This window comes from Esox lucius, chromosome 7 (assembly GCF_011004845.1).
Source record: "Esox lucius isolate fEsoLuc1 chromosome 7, fEsoLuc1.pri, whole genome shotgun sequence".
NCBI classification, from domain to species: domain Eukaryota; kingdom Metazoa; phylum Chordata; class Actinopteri; order Esociformes; family Esocidae; genus Esox; species Esox lucius.
The window spans coordinates 1,559,309-1,577,752 of NC_047575.1; positions in this window are offsets into that span (position 1 = coordinate 1,559,309).

Below are 18,444 nucleotides of genomic sequence, written 5' to 3' on the forward strand. Positions count from 1 at the left end.
TCACGGAAAAGTAGGTCTGCCTTAATCAAGGCCTACCACGTGGTACCTGACTGTTGCGTGCGGAGCTATTCGCTAGCACAAGTGGGTACGTCTGAAACCTAGTGATGAATTAGAATTTGGTACAATGATTTTCTAATCTGGTAAAATAGTCTCATGGTTAACGTATTATTTTCACTCTCCTCATATATTGAATAGGTGGTAGAATGAAGTTTATCCACATGGGGATAAACTTGAACATTAAGGAGACACGCTGTGTCCCAAGAGGACTGAATTTGAATCCAATATAGTCATAAATCTTAAAAGGGTAATAAACCTAAAGCGAGTTTACTCCCCACAATCAAAAGTAGATGTATTTTAAATGCTGAATTGAGTTTGGTTAATTAATATAGTTTCACTTTGTTTTTATTTACAATTATATCTGGGATAATACTGGTGTTTTCAAACCAATGCCTGATACTCGTTAATGGAGTAAATTCTAAAATGGTAAATTGACAAATGCACATATGGGGTATAGATGTGGAGGGGTTTAAGGCCTACATTGAGTTTCCTTTGGATTACTTATTGTACCTTGATTTTAGTGATGTCATGCATCTGGTTTCTGCCTACATTACCATTCTTACGAGTTTTCTTAATTTCCACCCTAATGTTTAATTGTTGTGTAGAAAATGATTAGCACATTTTTACAATCTGCAAAAATACAAGATGGGTTGGACACTAACTCAAAATCATCAGTTAACGAACATTGTAGGCTAAATTGATAGTATAGACTGAGGACCATAAACAAACAGTTGGCCTTTTTAATGACAATAATAAATGTGTGGAGCCCAGAGCTTCAGGAAGGGGGGTTAAATCAAAATCGCCTATTACTAAGGGTTACATTCAAGTGTTCAGTCTGGTCTCATCTATGGTCATTTCACCAACACAAGTACATTCAGTTTTGGGATAATCAAACAATAAGTGGAAGCTAAATACATTTTCCTCTCAGTAGCTTTAATGTTGACATTTATGATTTCGAATCAAATTGAAATAAGGGTGGAGACCTTAAGTCATCCAACATTGTTAATTGCTAGTACAAATTTGATGTCTTTGCATGACATATACATGAAAGTAGCGATTTTGGCTGTCCGCCACTAATTTGAATAACATAGACATACATCTGGAGTTGAGAAAATGCCCTAGACGTTAGGAGGTAAATTGAGTCATGATGTTTGTTTAGTCTCAAATTCGTTTGGCCGTTGCCTATGGAAATGCAAAATGTGTATATGCTAATTTGGCCTATAGGTTTTCTGGGTTCCTTCACACGAGCGAACATGTGGCATATTTGTTTTATTTTCTGATTTACATAAAGTTTTTGTCATTTTCATTTGTTTTTGTTACATTTTCGATCAGAAAATTTTTACTGAATGATTGTTGCTTTCACTTGGATCGTAAAAGCAAAGGGGGGAAGATATGAAATAATTGTCTATAATGAAAAAGAGTTTAACTTAAAGTTCAAAGGGATTTAAATAGGTATTTAGAGAGTTACATGAAGAATTTTGTTTTTTGTTTCATAGTTATAGCAGATAATTGGTTGCTGAAAAAACCTACATCCCTTAATGTCCGTTCACAATTTATCTAATTCGGTTTTCTGAAAAGTTTGTTTTATACAAAATCTAACATGGTTATGGTTGAGTAGAATACATCTTACCATTTTGAAATGGTTTAGCAAGAATAACTAATTTGATGGGATTGTTCAGGTATTTGATATTTGATTAGAAGTAATCCTTTTAATCTCATCCACTAGGGAATAAGTGGGTAAAAAGGTGCAGGGAGCACATTTGGTTATTCGTTACAGGTTTATACTGAGAAAGTAATTCTGCTTAATGAGAGGTACAGACCCCATGGCGTGCCCAACTCACTGACACAAAACCAGTGAAATGGGTGGGGGGCTGTTCAAAATAGGTCTTTGTCTTGTTTGAGCTATTAAGGAGAGAAACACACTCAATGGGGACATCAAATTTGGTATTCTAACTCCAGGTTTATTTACATATTCAATACCTCTTCATTATTTTTATTTTTATCATTTAAGTGAAACAATGGTGAATTCGAACACAATCAGATGTAAATTATATAGGTGAACTGAGAATTGTCCATGAACTACTCTTTGAGAGTGATACTTCAATGTAAACAAACTATCTTAGCTGATGAGTAATTGAAACAGTGACGGGAAATGAGAAATGATGTACTGTTATTATTTGTTGGTTGGTAAACTAACTATAGAAAAGAGTGGAATTGTTGTTTTGCTACACTAGCAGAACAAGAAGCACCAGAAATGTTAATGTTTTAATGATACTGTTACTGTTTACAACGGATCTAATCTATTTAGTCAAAGGAAGAAGAAAGACATTGGGAATACGGTTTTGAGTTTTTGATGGAACTGGGTTACAAGCTAATGTCATGGACCTATTGGTGATGGTGTACTGTGCAGTTACAACTAATCTTCTCAAGGATGATTCACACTTCAGGTACCGGACATTTGAAAACAATTCGACTGGTTGGAGCCCACAGAGACTGAGCTTGGCTTAAAGGACAAGAGGCAGGTGGGCAGAGATAAGATGGACACACAAACAAACACACACTCACATACACACAGACTGGTCTACAGCTGCAAGCAGAGTCTACACTGAGGCGCCGCACATCTACAGAGAGGTCCCGGGTTCCTGTGAGCTGGACTAATCCTAGTCCTGACGATTCTGCCGTGAGATGGAGAAGGCAGCATCCAACCGAGCAGATGGGGGCTGAAGGAAAGCGCCGGTTCTGAACAACATCTACAGGGGCGCGGAAAAGATCTACTGCACAACATCATGCTACGCTGGTTGGGTCCATACCAGGTAACATCTCATCTGCTGTCCAGGTAGCTAAGAGAGGAACCTGGGGACGACGACACACTCTACAGGAGGGCTTCGGTGTTTAAAGATAAGGCACTGTGAATTAAAGTAATTACTTCCGACCTGGCCTGCACCTATAGAGCCCTTAGATAAAACTGGTCATCTTGGCATTCACAAAGGACAACACACAGATTCTCCTGGCCTGGCTGATAAAGCAGCTGGAATGAAGACAACAACAGCTGCATTGGAGCTATGAAGGACAACACCTTGGAATATACATCAGATTTTTATGTCCTGTTACACCGGTCTACAAAGAAATGGTTCACAACTGACTATCTGACATTTGGAGGAGCAGTACATTTGGGATGATCTAATTGGAGTCCAGAGAGAGACTGAGTACTTAGTTGACCATGCGGTGAACAAGTAGGTTTTGATTGAGATAATGGTGAATTTGGATTAGACACAGCAGAACCAGAAAACCTTTGTCTCTCTTTCTGGTCACATTGGATGCAGGATGAGGAGTCAGATAACGAGGTCGGAGAAGAAACTGAATCTCTTGTATAAATCATGGTGTACTCTATTCTTTATAACTTGTTTACATTCCTTTCCAGCAATCTACCATTAAGTATTTTTACAACTGGTCTACAATAATTGATGTTTACATTTGTCATATTTCTGTTTAGGTAATGATCTTATTCTCAGTGACATTTATAGTTATTTTCACACCATAAATGGTGTGAAACGGGGGATTGTTGAGATAAATGTAGTTTAAATAATGCTGATTTAATAACCATGTATTCTTATGTTTTTGTTTTATTAAATTGTATGCTGCAGCCAGGTTAGGGAAATATGATTGAATACAATAACCATAAAGTTTAGAACTCCTTAAATTACACTCAGCCACACTCACTCAGACTTTACACCTGGCTCTGATAGAGAGACAGGATTAAAACCCCACAATTAACATACAAATGAAACTGCCCCCTATACAGCACAAAAAGACCTTCTGTCTCCAGCCCCCTGATGTTCTAGTCTAGGTTAGGACAATAGAATGTAAATTACTGTAACCTGGTTAAGATTTCACACCTGTATGCAAAGAACCTGTTGATCTATGACCGAGAGTTAGAGCATGTCCGTCTTCATTGGATTGGATTCGTCCAACATATCACCATGTCAACAAAGAACCAATAAGGATGGGTTTTACTCACGAGAGTGAAAAGTAACCGCCCCTGTGGCGGGAGTATTAAAACCAATGTTCGATCTTTGTTCGGCGCGAATATTTTGTGGAAGCTTGAGGGTTGAGCAAATATTTGACCGCTGCAGTGTATTTCATGTATTTTGACTTATCAATTCTTATTAATAAATCTTTGTGCTAAATTTCAATTTGGACCGGAGCCTCGTCCTTCTTCAGAAACTCTGATACACGTAAAATTCTTAACAGACGGCGACATGAGTGAGTGAAGAATGACGCACTTTACAAATGCCGTTTTACAACAGCGGAAACAACGTTTTGGATGGCGGTTTACTGGGGAACGGCGTATTTTGTGTGTCATTGGACGACGTGGGACGCCGTAATGTCTCGTTTTTCATGGGGGGGTGGATTCTGCCACAGAGATCTAGATAAGCGACCTACCGTCTACCTGCTGGCCTTGAACGTCGCCGTGAGCAAATCTCTTTGGCTTAACGTCGCCGTCAGTGATTACCTTTGGCTTTACGTCGCCGTGAGTGAATCTCTTATGCTTTAGGTTGCCGTTAAAAGTTTCGTTTGTGCTGATGCAGTGTTTAATATATTAGACATTTAATTTTAGCTGTCACCAGCCCCACAACCTGCTCCAAACTGCCTCAAAATAGGCTCAATCACTTATGCTTGTGCCGCTGAAAGGTTAGTTTGTGCTGCTACAGTTTTTGTACATACCTATTCCTACTGGATAGCGCACTGGCTTTACTCTCTTTCCACTATAGCTCTGTAACTATCCGTAAGAAAGCAGTTGCAGTCGAGTCTGACTCGAGTCACAATTTTCAGGACTTGTGACTTGCTTGATTAAAGTATGAAAATGACTTGACTTGACTTTGACTTGAGAACAAGTTACTTGAGACTTGACTTGAAGTGGAATACTCGACAATGACTTGAACTTATAATAAACAAACAGCAATAAAATTATTTTATATGTTGTGACATCAGCACCACTAATCAGCGTATGTGCCTTTAACGCTAAAAATTCAAACCGCACCAAACATGGCAGACAGTAACGTTAGTCGAGCTCCACAAATAGTATCGTTTGGATACAAGGACTTTTAACTGGACCGTGTGAATAAAAAATATTTGCCAGATGCAAAATATGCAACAACGTCAAATTTCATTCGTCATTTTAAGAACCACAAGGAAAGGTAAGAAAGTACTCTCTTATATATTCAGTTTCACTAAGATCTATAACGATTTTTCTTGTTAGAAATGTGACCATTATCATTACTGAATACGTCTGGTAAATAGATGTAAGGGAATTTGACTATAACAGTGGCATAGCCTGAATTTTAATGTTGATGGGCATCTTAAAATGAGCGGGCATGTATATTATTACACGTAGGCTATAATGTCTGTATTAAATGTGCGCATTTTCAAGTGTTTGTGGACTGCGTGTGGAAACTAAAAAGCATTGTGCTTACACCATAACAGTTAACTTTACTGCATGGAAGGCTAACATGGAGGCGCCGATGTGATTACTAGCACCTAAACTTTTCGAAAAGGTTTTTTTTTTTACTCATACAGACAAGAATAATGACAGCGTAATTACATATTAGGCAGTTTTTCAGTCACAGTAATTAGTTTATAAGGTTGTTATTATTAGCCCTTATTACATGGATTGGCTGAATTCCAGTGCAGAATGCTTGTTATTTCTTGATAACAGACCGTTGCCATGAAAAACAGCGCGTTGCTATGGACGCAGCAGGATTCTAACCTGAGACGGAACAGACTATTTTCTTCAGAGGAAGCAATACACTCGTTTTTAAATCAATAAATTCCTTTTGAAATCAATATTTTGCCATGTAATAAGCGGGATAAGGTATAGCAAGGCGGTTGTTATAGCGAATACAACCCATTCAGGCTGATTCAAGATCCCTCCGCTTCGTCCCCCCAAAAAATTGTACCGCGGAGGAGAAAAATATTTGATTTTGAAATCGAGCTTCGCACAGAGCGCACGTCAGAAACAGAGGACAGTGTGTGTGTGTGTGTTCATCTCTTTAGTACTGTGACTTGACTTGAAACTTATAAGGACTCGACTTGCTTAGGGTGAACCTTTGACTTGACTTGACTTGCTTGATTTATCTGAACTGTGACTTGAGACTTGACTCGAGACTTGATGGTTAAGACTTGAGACTTGCTTGGACTTGACCATGTGTGACTTGTCCCCATCTCTGGTGTGTTCCAACTATAGGGGGATCACACTTCTCAGCCTCCCCGGGTAAGTCTATGCCAGGGTACTGGAGAGGAGAATACGGCCGATAGTAGAACCTTGGATTCAGGAGGAACATTGTGGTTTTCGTCCGGGCCGTGGAACACTGGACCAGCTCTATACCCTCTACGGGGTGCTGGAGGGTTCATGGGAGTTTGCCCAACCAATCCACCTGTGTTTTGTGGATTTGGAGAAGGCATTAGACTGTGTCCCTCGCGGCATCCTGTGGAGAGTGTTTCGGGAATGTGGGGTCCTGGGTCCTTTGCTAAGGGCTGTCAGGTCCCTGTACAACCGAAGCTGGAGCTTGGTCCGGATTGCCGGCAGTAATTCAGACTTGTTCCCGGTGCATGTTGGACTCCGGCAGGGCTGCCCTGTGTCGCCGGTTCTGTTCTTAATTTTTATGGACAGAATTTCTAGGCGCAGCCAGGGGCCGGAGGGTGTCAGGTTTGGGGACCACACGATTTCGTCTCTGCTCTTTGCGGATGATGTTGTCGTGTTGGCGCCATCAAACCAGGACCTTCAGCATGCACTGGGACGGTTTGCAGCCGAGTGTGAAGCGGTGGGGATGAGAATCAGTACCTCCAAATCCGAGGCCATGGTCCTCAGTCGGAAAAGGGAGGAGACCCCGGTGAAGACCTAGGACACGCTGGCCTAATTAAGGAGTAACACAAACTATCCTTTATTTGAGAAGGACAAGAAAATGAAAACACTCATCTCATTTTTAAATGTGTAAGGATTTAAAAAGATCTACTTACTAGTAAAGTTAAACACTGTTTTAATTGCCTTTAATATGCTTGTTTCGTGTGTTGGTTTCAGTGCTGTATCTTGTTGTGTGCTAAATGTGCTGGTTGTACTGTAACGTGTCTTTGAGTAGTCTAACATGTAAAGCACAATATAAATAACATTTTATTTAGCCTACTTTGCCATGAGTGAGCAGAGGGAATTAATGTTCCTCGGGAAGTTTACCCTAAAGACTGCACATCAAACACAATCAACCATATGTGGACTGTCTGACCTTGTGTCTTGCAGTGTCCGGCGACACAGTCACTCACCGGCCACCAGACGATGATCCAGTGAGTATTATTTATTAAAAGCATATGGCTTGGCACATCCTGTCAATACATTCTATTTAATATGGCAGGGGGAAGGGGCCTCTGCATCACGGGAAGGGGCTGCTGCAGCTGATGATGAGGAGACTGTGTCTCTGGACTCCGGAAGGCCTGAGGTATCATGTCAATCTTACAGAAATGCATATTTAGCCCTAATGGATGAGAATTCAGTGATGTAGCAATCAGAAATGTATGTATGTAACAGGATCCATATGCAGTACAGTCTGACAGCCAGCCTGGCGACATAGTAAGTATGGGCTAATGGAAATCTAAATTATGCACAATTTCTGCTGTGCTAATCAATGGGTGGTTTACAGAAATCACAAACTGTAAGATATCTGTATACACGACATCTGAAAAATCAAATAGAGCTGGCAGATGCACAGATTGCTGTAAGCAAAAGGACTCCCAAGGATCTGGACCTTGGTATAGAAATCAAAAAGAAAACACTGAGGAAACTGAATCTGGAGGTACAGAAACTAGAAAATGTTAGTGACTTCAATCCACACTGTAAGCATATCTGTAAAACAATGTATTAATCATGTTTTTCTTTCTCACCTCCCAAGCTCCAAACTGACAAGTGACAGCACTAAAATAAAAAGCTTAAGAAACATTGTGGTGTTCCCAGGGTGATGAATGTACACTACACTACACTATGCAAAGTTATTGGTTCAGTGAGGTGAGAAGAAAATTGAGGTTATGAAACCAAAGTAAGCTACTATAATATCGAATAAAACATTAGGCCTAATTAAGGAGTAACACAAACTATCCTTTATTAGAGAAGGACAAGAAAATGAAAACACTCATCTGAAATAATTAATGTATTGGTCTCTGACCAGCCTGCCATTAATGTCATCTGGGAATATAGCTGCATTGTCCCAGTCAATCTCCGGTGCCACTGCTGGAACCCTTTCCTTCCTCAGACAGGCAATATTATGTAGGACCGTGCAGGCTACAGTAATGTCACAGGCCCTGTCTGGGGTGACCCTCAGGTGGTGGAGACACTGAAATCGTGACTTGAGAAGGCCAAATGCCATCTCAATTTGGGCCCTTGTTCTTGCATGGGCAAGATTGTATCCTTGCTGTGTTGCTGTCTGAGGGTCTGCAAGGGGAGTGAGAAGGTATGTCTCACAGGCATAACGCTTGTCTCCCAGCAGAACGCCAGAGAATTCACCTGAGAATACAAAATGTAATCATTACAACTACACTTAAGTAAAACCTTTGACGCAATTGTGTTTATCAGTGAAATGTGTGTGGCCTACCTTGTGATAGTCGCTGGGAAATGGTACTGGACCTAAAAACTCGGGAGTCATGGACGGACCCAGGCCACTTTGCCTCCACATTGGTAATGATGCAGGCAGCATCACAGATCATCTGAAACAATGCAATGTTTCCTATTCAGTATACATGTCATGCACAGAATACATTTGGGCTAGTTGACAGTAACTACATTTTTACCTGAACATTGATACTGTGGAAGGATTTTCTGTTGACATAAATAATATAAATACATGCCGCACCACGCAGTGCCACACAGACCATCTGTGGGATGATGAGAGCATGGCTTTGCGCTGTGCAGTGCTGAATTTTGGGACCCAGCAGTCTGCACAAATAACAGATTCCAAGCTGTAACACAAAATAGTCTGAGTATATCCTGTGACTGTTGTAGTGTAACACGTTTTTGTAATCTGTAATTCATGTTACCTGCAATCTTGTAGAAATCTCTTTGATGAAGCACATTCTTCTGTGGCCAGCAAAGGTAATAAAGATGTGTGCCAAGGTTTTCAGAGCCAAACACACTTCTGATACAACGGCAAATAGTGCCTTTATTTAGAATTTCGGCATGTCCCACGGCATATAAAAACATGCCGCTTCTAAAAAAACGCAGTGCCACACAATAACGGATTCCATCTCCAGTAAATCGATACCTCTCATGCAGGTACTCGTCGGAAAAAGCTAAAGGGTCTGATATGTCCCGAAACACCCTCTCACGTCTGAAAGCACGTCTCAATATCAGCGCTTCTTCATCCAAAACGTAATTCAGAAATGGACATGCCATGCTGCAGGGAGAAACACAGGTGAATGGGATTTTATATATTGCCCTCATCACTGACTTCATTGAAATCACTGTTGCAAATTCATCAACCATTTCAAGCCATCTAAACTGCAATAGCAGGATTTAAATCAAACTCGTCACAGCAATAGTGACAAGTAATGCATGTTAACAATAAAGCAGAAAACATTCAGAAGACAACGGAACGACTGTTAAAAACGTTAATTTCGGATCAGAGCAGCAGCTGATTTAACACATAGGACTCCAGGATTAATCTTAGCTGCAAAGAATAAATCTCCATGGTTACTTGGCTGGGTTTAATTCAACCTGCTTTTGTGCAACCAAGTCAAAGCTAAATTCATCCAGGATAACCTGAATATCCCGGCTTAATCCCTTATCCTGGTTTTGTGCAACAGGCCCCTGATCCACGCAGTCAAAACTCTTCTCTGTCCTGGTTCCTCAATTTCAGGAAACATTTCTGAAAACCTTCCTCTTCAATGAGTATTAGACAACGTCCACAATCTATGTTGTGTTAAAAAGCTGTGTTATGCCTATTTGTATGATCTTTTTTTCCAGCACTACTTTTGCCCATTCAGTGTCCAAATATTGAATGCTTTTACTACTGATTTGTCATTGTTTCACCTAGAATCTCTTAAATATATGCACCTATTGTAAGTCGCTCTGGATAGGAGCATCTGCTAAAGGACCAAAATGTTAATGTAAATTGTGCTATGCTGCTGCTACTAAGAAAGGTCCCCTCGGGGATCAATGAAGTTCCATTCTATTCTAAATGTGACCATTAAAACCCATGATACCAAATACCCACCCCAACTAAAATCCCCAAGAAATGGGATGTAATGTGAAAGATAAAACATACTTTAAGGCCTTGTTCAACCTGTGGACATCCTATCATTGTTGACATGACAGATTTTACAGTCTGGAAAGTTTTTATTACAATGTAACAGTTGATATTTGGTGGCATGACAAACTTGGTTGGTGCATGCATCATCTGTGCAGAGGACCAAGTAGTGTAGGCTTTGCCAGTGAATGAATGACAGCTGCCTGAAGACATATAATTCTGTCAGTTCTATCATGTTTTGGGACAGTAGGGAAACCAAAACTGTTATAAAGATAGAACTGAATTCAGCAATAAGGCCTGCAGTGTAAACTAGTCTTCCAATCATTACGGTGGACAAACTAAGTCATGTATTCTTGCGATCTTACCCGGCACAGCCAGAAGAGGACTGGCCACACCCCTATGAGTCTGTCCCTACTCTAGGTTTCTTCCTAGGGTTCTACCCACTAAGGAGTTTTTCCTAGCCACGGTGCATCAACCTGTTGTTGCTTGCTCCATGGGGTTTCAGGCCGAGTATCTGTATAAGCACCATGTAACATACTAGCCATGTAACATGGATAGTATTGCAATCAAGACAGAAAAGCCATTGGCAATAACATAACAGTCACAACTAAAGGCACTATTTATCTAGCTAGCTAAAGCCAGCTTTCCCCAGTTCATGAAGGTGACAGACACTAAATTTAACACAGAACGTTCTGCACAACACCTAAAACCAGTGTATGCTAAAATGTAAACGCAAATTAGGTACTTAACTATAAAACGACTACAGCCACTTACAGTAACCATCAAGCTAGCAGACTAACCAGCTCCCTTTAGATAAAAGTTGCTGCCGTTTAATGCAGAGAAAACGTCATTTTAGCTTCATTACTAACACAACATCTAGCTAGTAATACACAGCACTAAAACAATCTTATTACATCTTGTAACCAAAGTCATAAGGATGTCTAACCAACTTACAGTACAGAGTGCAGTTTGGCCAGCAGTTTTACTTGCTGCTGTTCTTATTTTTCCGTGTTTCAAAGTTGTTCTCCTCAGCGATTGGTGGAAATCTAGCCATGTGATTGATGCAAAATCCAAATAAGGAATTGAAACCAAACAGATGTTAATAACAGTATTAAGTGATCCTGAACGCTGTAAGTTATGGTGCTTATTGTCATCAACAACGGCCTCGCAAACGCCGTGTATAACAGGGGAAATGGCGTTTTGGACGGCGACATAAGTGAGTGAAGACACCATAAATGACGGCGCTTATTGCAGCACTTGGACGGCGTCACAAACGCCGTTTTATAACAGCGAAAACGCAGTTTTGGAACAGCAGTTTACTGGGGAATGGCATATTTTGCGTCTCACTGGACGAAGTTGTTCAAACAGCCAGTGGCAAAAGCTATCAGTTCATAGACACATTTGTGGTGGAGGTAAACTTAGTAAGAAACGTTAGTCAGTTTAACTGTATCAATATCATTCACGAATGGCCAGTTAGCTGTTAAAACGGCCAGTGGCAAAAGAGGATTTGTTCATAGACACAAGGCTATACTGACACCTGTTGAATATAGATCTATGCTCGAGCTCTGTGGTGTAGTGATTAGTGACACAGCCTTTCACGTGGGTGACTTGGGTTTGAGTCTCAAGAGGGCAATACTCTCTATTGCGGTCTAATACTTCTCATTAAATGTATTTAGATGGTATGTGTGCTGTATTGTATTAGCTATTTATTATAGATATAAAATATATAAAGAACAATAATATGTATATTATTGTGCCTCCTCCGGGTAGGGAATGAGGCGTTACCCCAAGTAAAGGAGTTCAAGTATCTCGGGGTCTTGTTCGCAAGTGACGGGACAATGGAGCGGGAGATTGGCCAGAGAATCGGAGCAGCAGGGGTGGTATTGCATTCGCTTTACCGCACAGTTGTGACAAAAAGAGAGCTGAGCCAGAAGGCAAAGCTCTCAATATACCGGTCAATTTTCCGTCCTACCCTCACCTATGGTAATGAAGGCTGGGTCATGAAAGAACCGAAAGAACAGTTTAGACCAAAAGAACAAGATTGCGAGTACAAGCGGCTGAAATGGGTTTTCTCACAAGGGTGGCTGGCTTCTCCCTTAGGGATTGGGTGAGAAGCTCAGCCATCCGTGAGGAACTAGGAGTAGAGCTGCTGCTCCTTTGCGTCGAAAGGAGCCAGTTGAGGTGGTTCGGGCATCTGGTAAGGATGCCCGCAGGCGTCTCCCTAGGGAGGTGTTCCAGGCACGTCCAGCTGGTGGAGAGGTTATATTTCGACACTGGCCTGGGAACACCTCGGGATCCCCCAGTCAGAGCTGGCAAATGTGGCTCGGGAAAGGGAAGTTTGGGGTCCCCTGCTGGAGCTGCTGCCCCCGCGACCCGATACCGGATAAGCGGATGAAGATGAGATGTATACAATATTAATATACAACCTTTTAGACAGTATAATTATCAATGTAATATGAAGTCAAAAGACCCTTAATGTTAATTCAAACGTCCTGGCACTGGGACACCAAACGTTTATGCCACAAAGTGTGCAAAGTGTTGTAAATGTAATTTTTCTAACATCATATTATATATGTGCAGAAAGCTTAGAATCTCGTGAATCTAACCGCAGTACACAATTTAAAGTAACTATTACGGCGATTAACTCCTATGCAAGGTTTTGAGTATAGTCAACATCCACAAAAATGGCACCAGGTTTTTGCTAGTTTGGTGTCTGATGGTAAATTGTGTACTTACAATTAACCGTCTTCTTCTGATTTCTTATCTTGATGGTCCCAGAGATATAGCCAAGCATTGTTTTGTTTGATAAATTCTGTTTTTATAATCCAAGACGATTCATGTTCTCCACAAATTCCAACTCGGAGCAAAATTATTCATGATATTCAAACCTTACTAGGTTTTAACACAGCAATAATTGGTATTCCTGAAAAGAACAGAGTCTCTAGCATTTAACCAGACATAGTTTATCCTTCTGCGTTGCCTATATGCTTCGCACCACGTAAGCAAAGACATGCAGTCTGGCACCGGTTATGCGCGAGCGCATGTCTTTGGTAGCATGTAGCTCCCTCAAATGACGACCAATGGATTTGAAACTCGCTAGGTTGAGAGCACACAATCCACACTTTACGGACATTTTTGAACGATCACTGTCAGACACACACACAGGACACACCAACAGTGCGAACCATAGACATCATATATAAAGGCTAGATGTCTCATGGCGCAGTCACTTCCGGCATCACCGGTGGCCATCTTGTCACAGGCAGGCTTCCTGGCGGGCTCTGTGGTACCTGATGTAAGGTGAGTGATCAGCACTAACACAAATACTCTTATCTCGCTGAAACCTTGACGGATTTACAAACGGTTTGGTTTCTTATAAACTTTATTAACGTGGCTATAATTCTGAATGCTTGAAAATGTTGAAATTGCAGCTTTTCGTTTCTAAAAACGTCTAAATCGTGCATCATAGATCACGGCAACTTGCGCAGATATCAAGGCAGATATCACAAACGAGCTGTTCGATTATAAAGGTTTTACTGACACCAATAACGATTTTATGCCAACTAATCTTTTGTCTAAATTACAATATTTGCGGATGTGGTTGTAGTTATTTGCTGGCTAATAACAATAAGCTTTGAGTGAGACCTATGGCAGCTAACGTTACAGTTTAGCTGCTAACCAGCAAAGTTGCACATGATTTACAATCCGGTTGGTTCCTGTACTGCTTGAAGGACAGCAATATGTCCTGACCTACAGGTTCAGCCAGGACCACTAGGAGCTTCTCTTCAACTCCATCAGAGCATCTGGTAGGGTTCATAATTTATATTTACCAGCCGCAACACTAAGTGACATAGTGTCCGCAAATGCTTGTATTGTTTTCAGTTTGTCGGTCCATATGTTTTTTTACTTTTGGTAACATGTTTTCTGAAGACACACCCTAACCCTAATACACAATACCTGGAAGTGTCACAAACCATTTTGAGTATTTAGAAAAATGCCTGTGTTTGACTATTTGTTTGCAGAACTTATCATCACTTATACAGTCTGAATTGTATGATAATGTCATTCAACCTATTTTATGTGGAAAGATCATTCAGGGGTGGCTAGTTCTAATTAGTCTTTTTGTGTAAAAACGTTTTAAGCATAAAACATTTTAAAGCATGTATTGAATATCTGTGTACTATACTTGTATATCTTTTTAAAAATGTATTCTTTTATTTTTAAACAATGGCTGGAATAACAACCCTAATGCCAGCCAGTTCAAGTACATCTTTAGGATGTAAAGCTGATGGCCCAGTGTGGGGTTGTTAAACCATGCAGAGGCAATGTGACAGCACAGGGTGACACAGAGTCCCTACCAGCTGTCATCAACACCTCTACAAGCCTGTCAGCTGTAGATGTGTCCTCTGCAGCAGGAGGAGAAGATCTTCCATCCCCGTTTGCTGACATTCCTGCCCTAGTACATGATCACAGCTACCTTCCCGTCCACTTCGATGGTCTTGTGGACAACTCTCATGTACATTTCAGGTGAAGGCTAACTGAAAGTAGATTTTTCCCTATAACCAAAAGTGCCAATAGTCACAATCTGGGGAAAAACAATCTCACGATTGTCCAAAAAGAGAAGTGTTCCCTTCATTTCCCCATGCTTATTAATGATTATTGTTATAATTTATGATATTACTAACTCAAATTTAAGGATTTGTTGTGAGACAGGCTCTGAAGAAGCTGTCGTGTGATGTCTGCCATGCCAGCCTGGTGACATGCTGCATCTGCCATCAAGGACCAGAGCTACCACCTGCTGACTTTTAAAAACATTGGAGATCTGGTGATTCCATCAGAGGGAACCGTGAGGGTCGTCAGGGCAGCACAGTGGGTCATTCGGCAGTCATCAGGCAGTACAAAGACGATCACAGTCCATCAAACTGCTTGAGGTTGTTTACATTGTCTGAAAAAGGATCGGTTCAGAGGATGTTTGTGTTGGGATAGACAGCCACCACTATAGGCTGTTAAAAATAATTCTGTCCCTGTTTTTTAAATTAAGGTTGCACCACATCGCCAGAATTACAATCCTCCGCTTACAGAGCAACAACATGCAACAGAAACCTAATAAAACTGTCCTTTTCAAAGGGCATTAGCCCAAGGTATGTGTTTTCAAGGTACTGTCCTCTTTTACTTCAACAGTAGTGTAGTTCTCTCTACAGCATTTCTTTTTTGGATATTTTTAAAGGGGAATCATGTACCTATTTTTTCTTTTTGTGTGCAAATAAATGTCACTTTTATAATAGTTTAAAAATAGAGACTTGTGTAATGATTCCATATTTTTTGTAGTCATTCTATATCAGAACTCCTGACATACAATCCAAATAGTCTACAAGTAACATCAGTGTTACCTTTCATTTGATTTCATTTCATTATGCTTCTACACGAAGAGGTTGCCACACAGTAAGCCTTTTATTGTCAGCATTTTGTCTGACAAAGTCCTATGGGGAGTTTCCATTGGGCATTTTACTATACGTATGACCATACCTTGGCAAATAATGGTCTAAAGTACTCAATTTAATTCTATATTTATCTGCTTTTGCACACAGCTTCACAAGACCTGGTGCTAGGGCTCAGTTGTATTTCTAAAGTCATATCAAGTGACCTAGAGGGCTGAAATGTGGTCAGTTGAGAGATGCCTGTAGTAATTAAAATTAATTTAAATTTTATTATAATAGTACAAAAGTGTATATGTCTTGTTGCCATTCTGTAGCCTATTTATTGATTTAACATAAATTCCTTGTGTTTGTATATTCATTACACCTATCTGGTTCTGTTCAAGGATATTTTCATATGGAAGTCTGTGGTTTTAATGGTTCATATGTATGCCGTGTCATAACTTCATCTCTGACGTTTATAACAAACCAAACCGTTTGAAAATCGGTAGAAATATTTTAAAGTTATGGTTATTTAAAAAGTACATGCACCATAAAACACGATGTTACGAGTGAGCGAGCGGCCCGTGGCAAGATGGCCGCCATGTGCGGACGTTGACCTCCATTGGCCAACAGCGCGGACAAGGTATCTAGCCTTTATATATGATGTCTATGGTGCGAACCACCCCCACAAATCTTCAACCAAACTTGACTATTGCGCAAGACGCATAGCTGTCGTTGCTCACGACATTATACTCGGCATTTAAAGTTTAAATGGCTACTCCTAAGTGGAAAAGCAACATAGGAGACCAATTTGGACTTGATTTTTAGAAGAAATCATGGACTGTGAGTCAAGCAACTTGGTGAGTACAATAAGATAGATTACCCAAGACATACAGTGTATTACCATTAGCATATTTGGCTATGATAGGCAATGTTAGGCTATGTCATATAGTTTCTGAGCATTTACTGTCAATTGGGTCATGTCATTATAGTAGATTTCAGTTCATAATGTCCTTATATGTAAACAATTGTCTGTGATTTGGCAATTGCATTTTGTGGCTGTTTCTTATGGCCTATTCATCCCCATATTTCTCCCTGAATAACCAACAGTGATTCAGGAGGTCCCTCTGGCTCTTGACCCTCACCCCACTGTGACACCATCATCTCACTGGCCATTTCAGAGATTTCCCAGAAGTCGATAAGTCTCCCCCTTCTTTCTCCTATTCCCTTCTACACTTTTCCTTTCTACTCCTGCCAACTGTTTGCTTACTATCTATGTGTGTAAGGAGGCATAGATACCAGATATGATCTAACATCATATGTGGTGATCTAACATATGATGCAAACACCACATATGATGTTAGATCACATATGACGCAAAAACCGCATATGATGCAAACACCAATTATGCTGTTAGATCACCAAATATGATGCAAACACCACGAGTTAGATCATTGGACCCGCCTTCTTGTGGCGCCTCCTGTTAGTACCTTTATGAAGGAAAGCTAATTTTCCATCATGTGTAACATTCCTGGGAGTGTGTAACCCTTATATTAATCACTTTTGCACTGTTGTATATTCTGGGTATGTATGAACTTGAAAATTCATAATGTGTCCAAATTGTCCAATTTGGCACAAAGTCTGGAATCCGGAAAGGACACTTTGGCCTTGCTTTACAAAAGAGTAAGTAGATCACTGAATCTTATATCAAATGGCCATGAAACTCTAACCAGATCCTGCTGACATCTAGTAGATCAAGTGGAAAGTACCTCCAGATTACTAATCCATGTTTGGCCTTCTCCACTGCAACTCAAACATGATGAGGAATTTAGTTTTGTACAAAAAAATGCATGTTTTTGGTTTGTTTTATCTTCTGCCAAATCTATTGTGTTATACGTTCCTGCATTCATTTATAATTCCTGCAAACAAGAGTGTCTCCTTTCAAATGGTACCAAGAAAATGTTTCTACTATATTCAGGTTATGAGCTACAAGCATTTAGATTTGGGTACATCATTTTAGGTGGAAATGTGTGCCCTTCAACTAACAGGTTAAATATTAAATAAAGATGTTATCTAGCATTTTTATATGTTCTTAAATAGGAAAATTGCGAAAGAAAGGGGGGAGAACAATAGACAGTGGGCCCTATTCGCTGCAGCTGGAACACCAAGTCTGCCGATCACGAATCTCTATGGAATTATGGAATTGTATACAATTAACTGTATATTTTAGAGTACTCATTAAATATAGAATACTTGTATTTCAGACATAATGGGATTTGTTTATATCATTTATTTTGCCTGAATGATCAACATGTTTTTGTGTGCGTTTGTACTATACCATTATAGGTAAAATTCGATACTGGATCATCCATGACTGGTGCTTTTTACTCTGGGCCATTAGCTTGCCATGGATACTGTGGTATGAATATAGCGCTTCACATGAATGGTTGTGGTAACTGAATAGTTTGACATTGTTTAGACCAAGGAGGAATGTCATTGTTATATTAAAATAATTTATATGAGGACATTACCAATTTCATTTTAAAGTTAACAAATCCAGCTCTTGGATTAGCTTCATCAACACTTCAGATTTTCAGCTAAAAAAGATGCAAAAACTCAGGAACTTCTGAATCTAAAATAGACTTTAATGAAGATTAAAAAATGCAGAGTTGGTCTGCAGAACAACA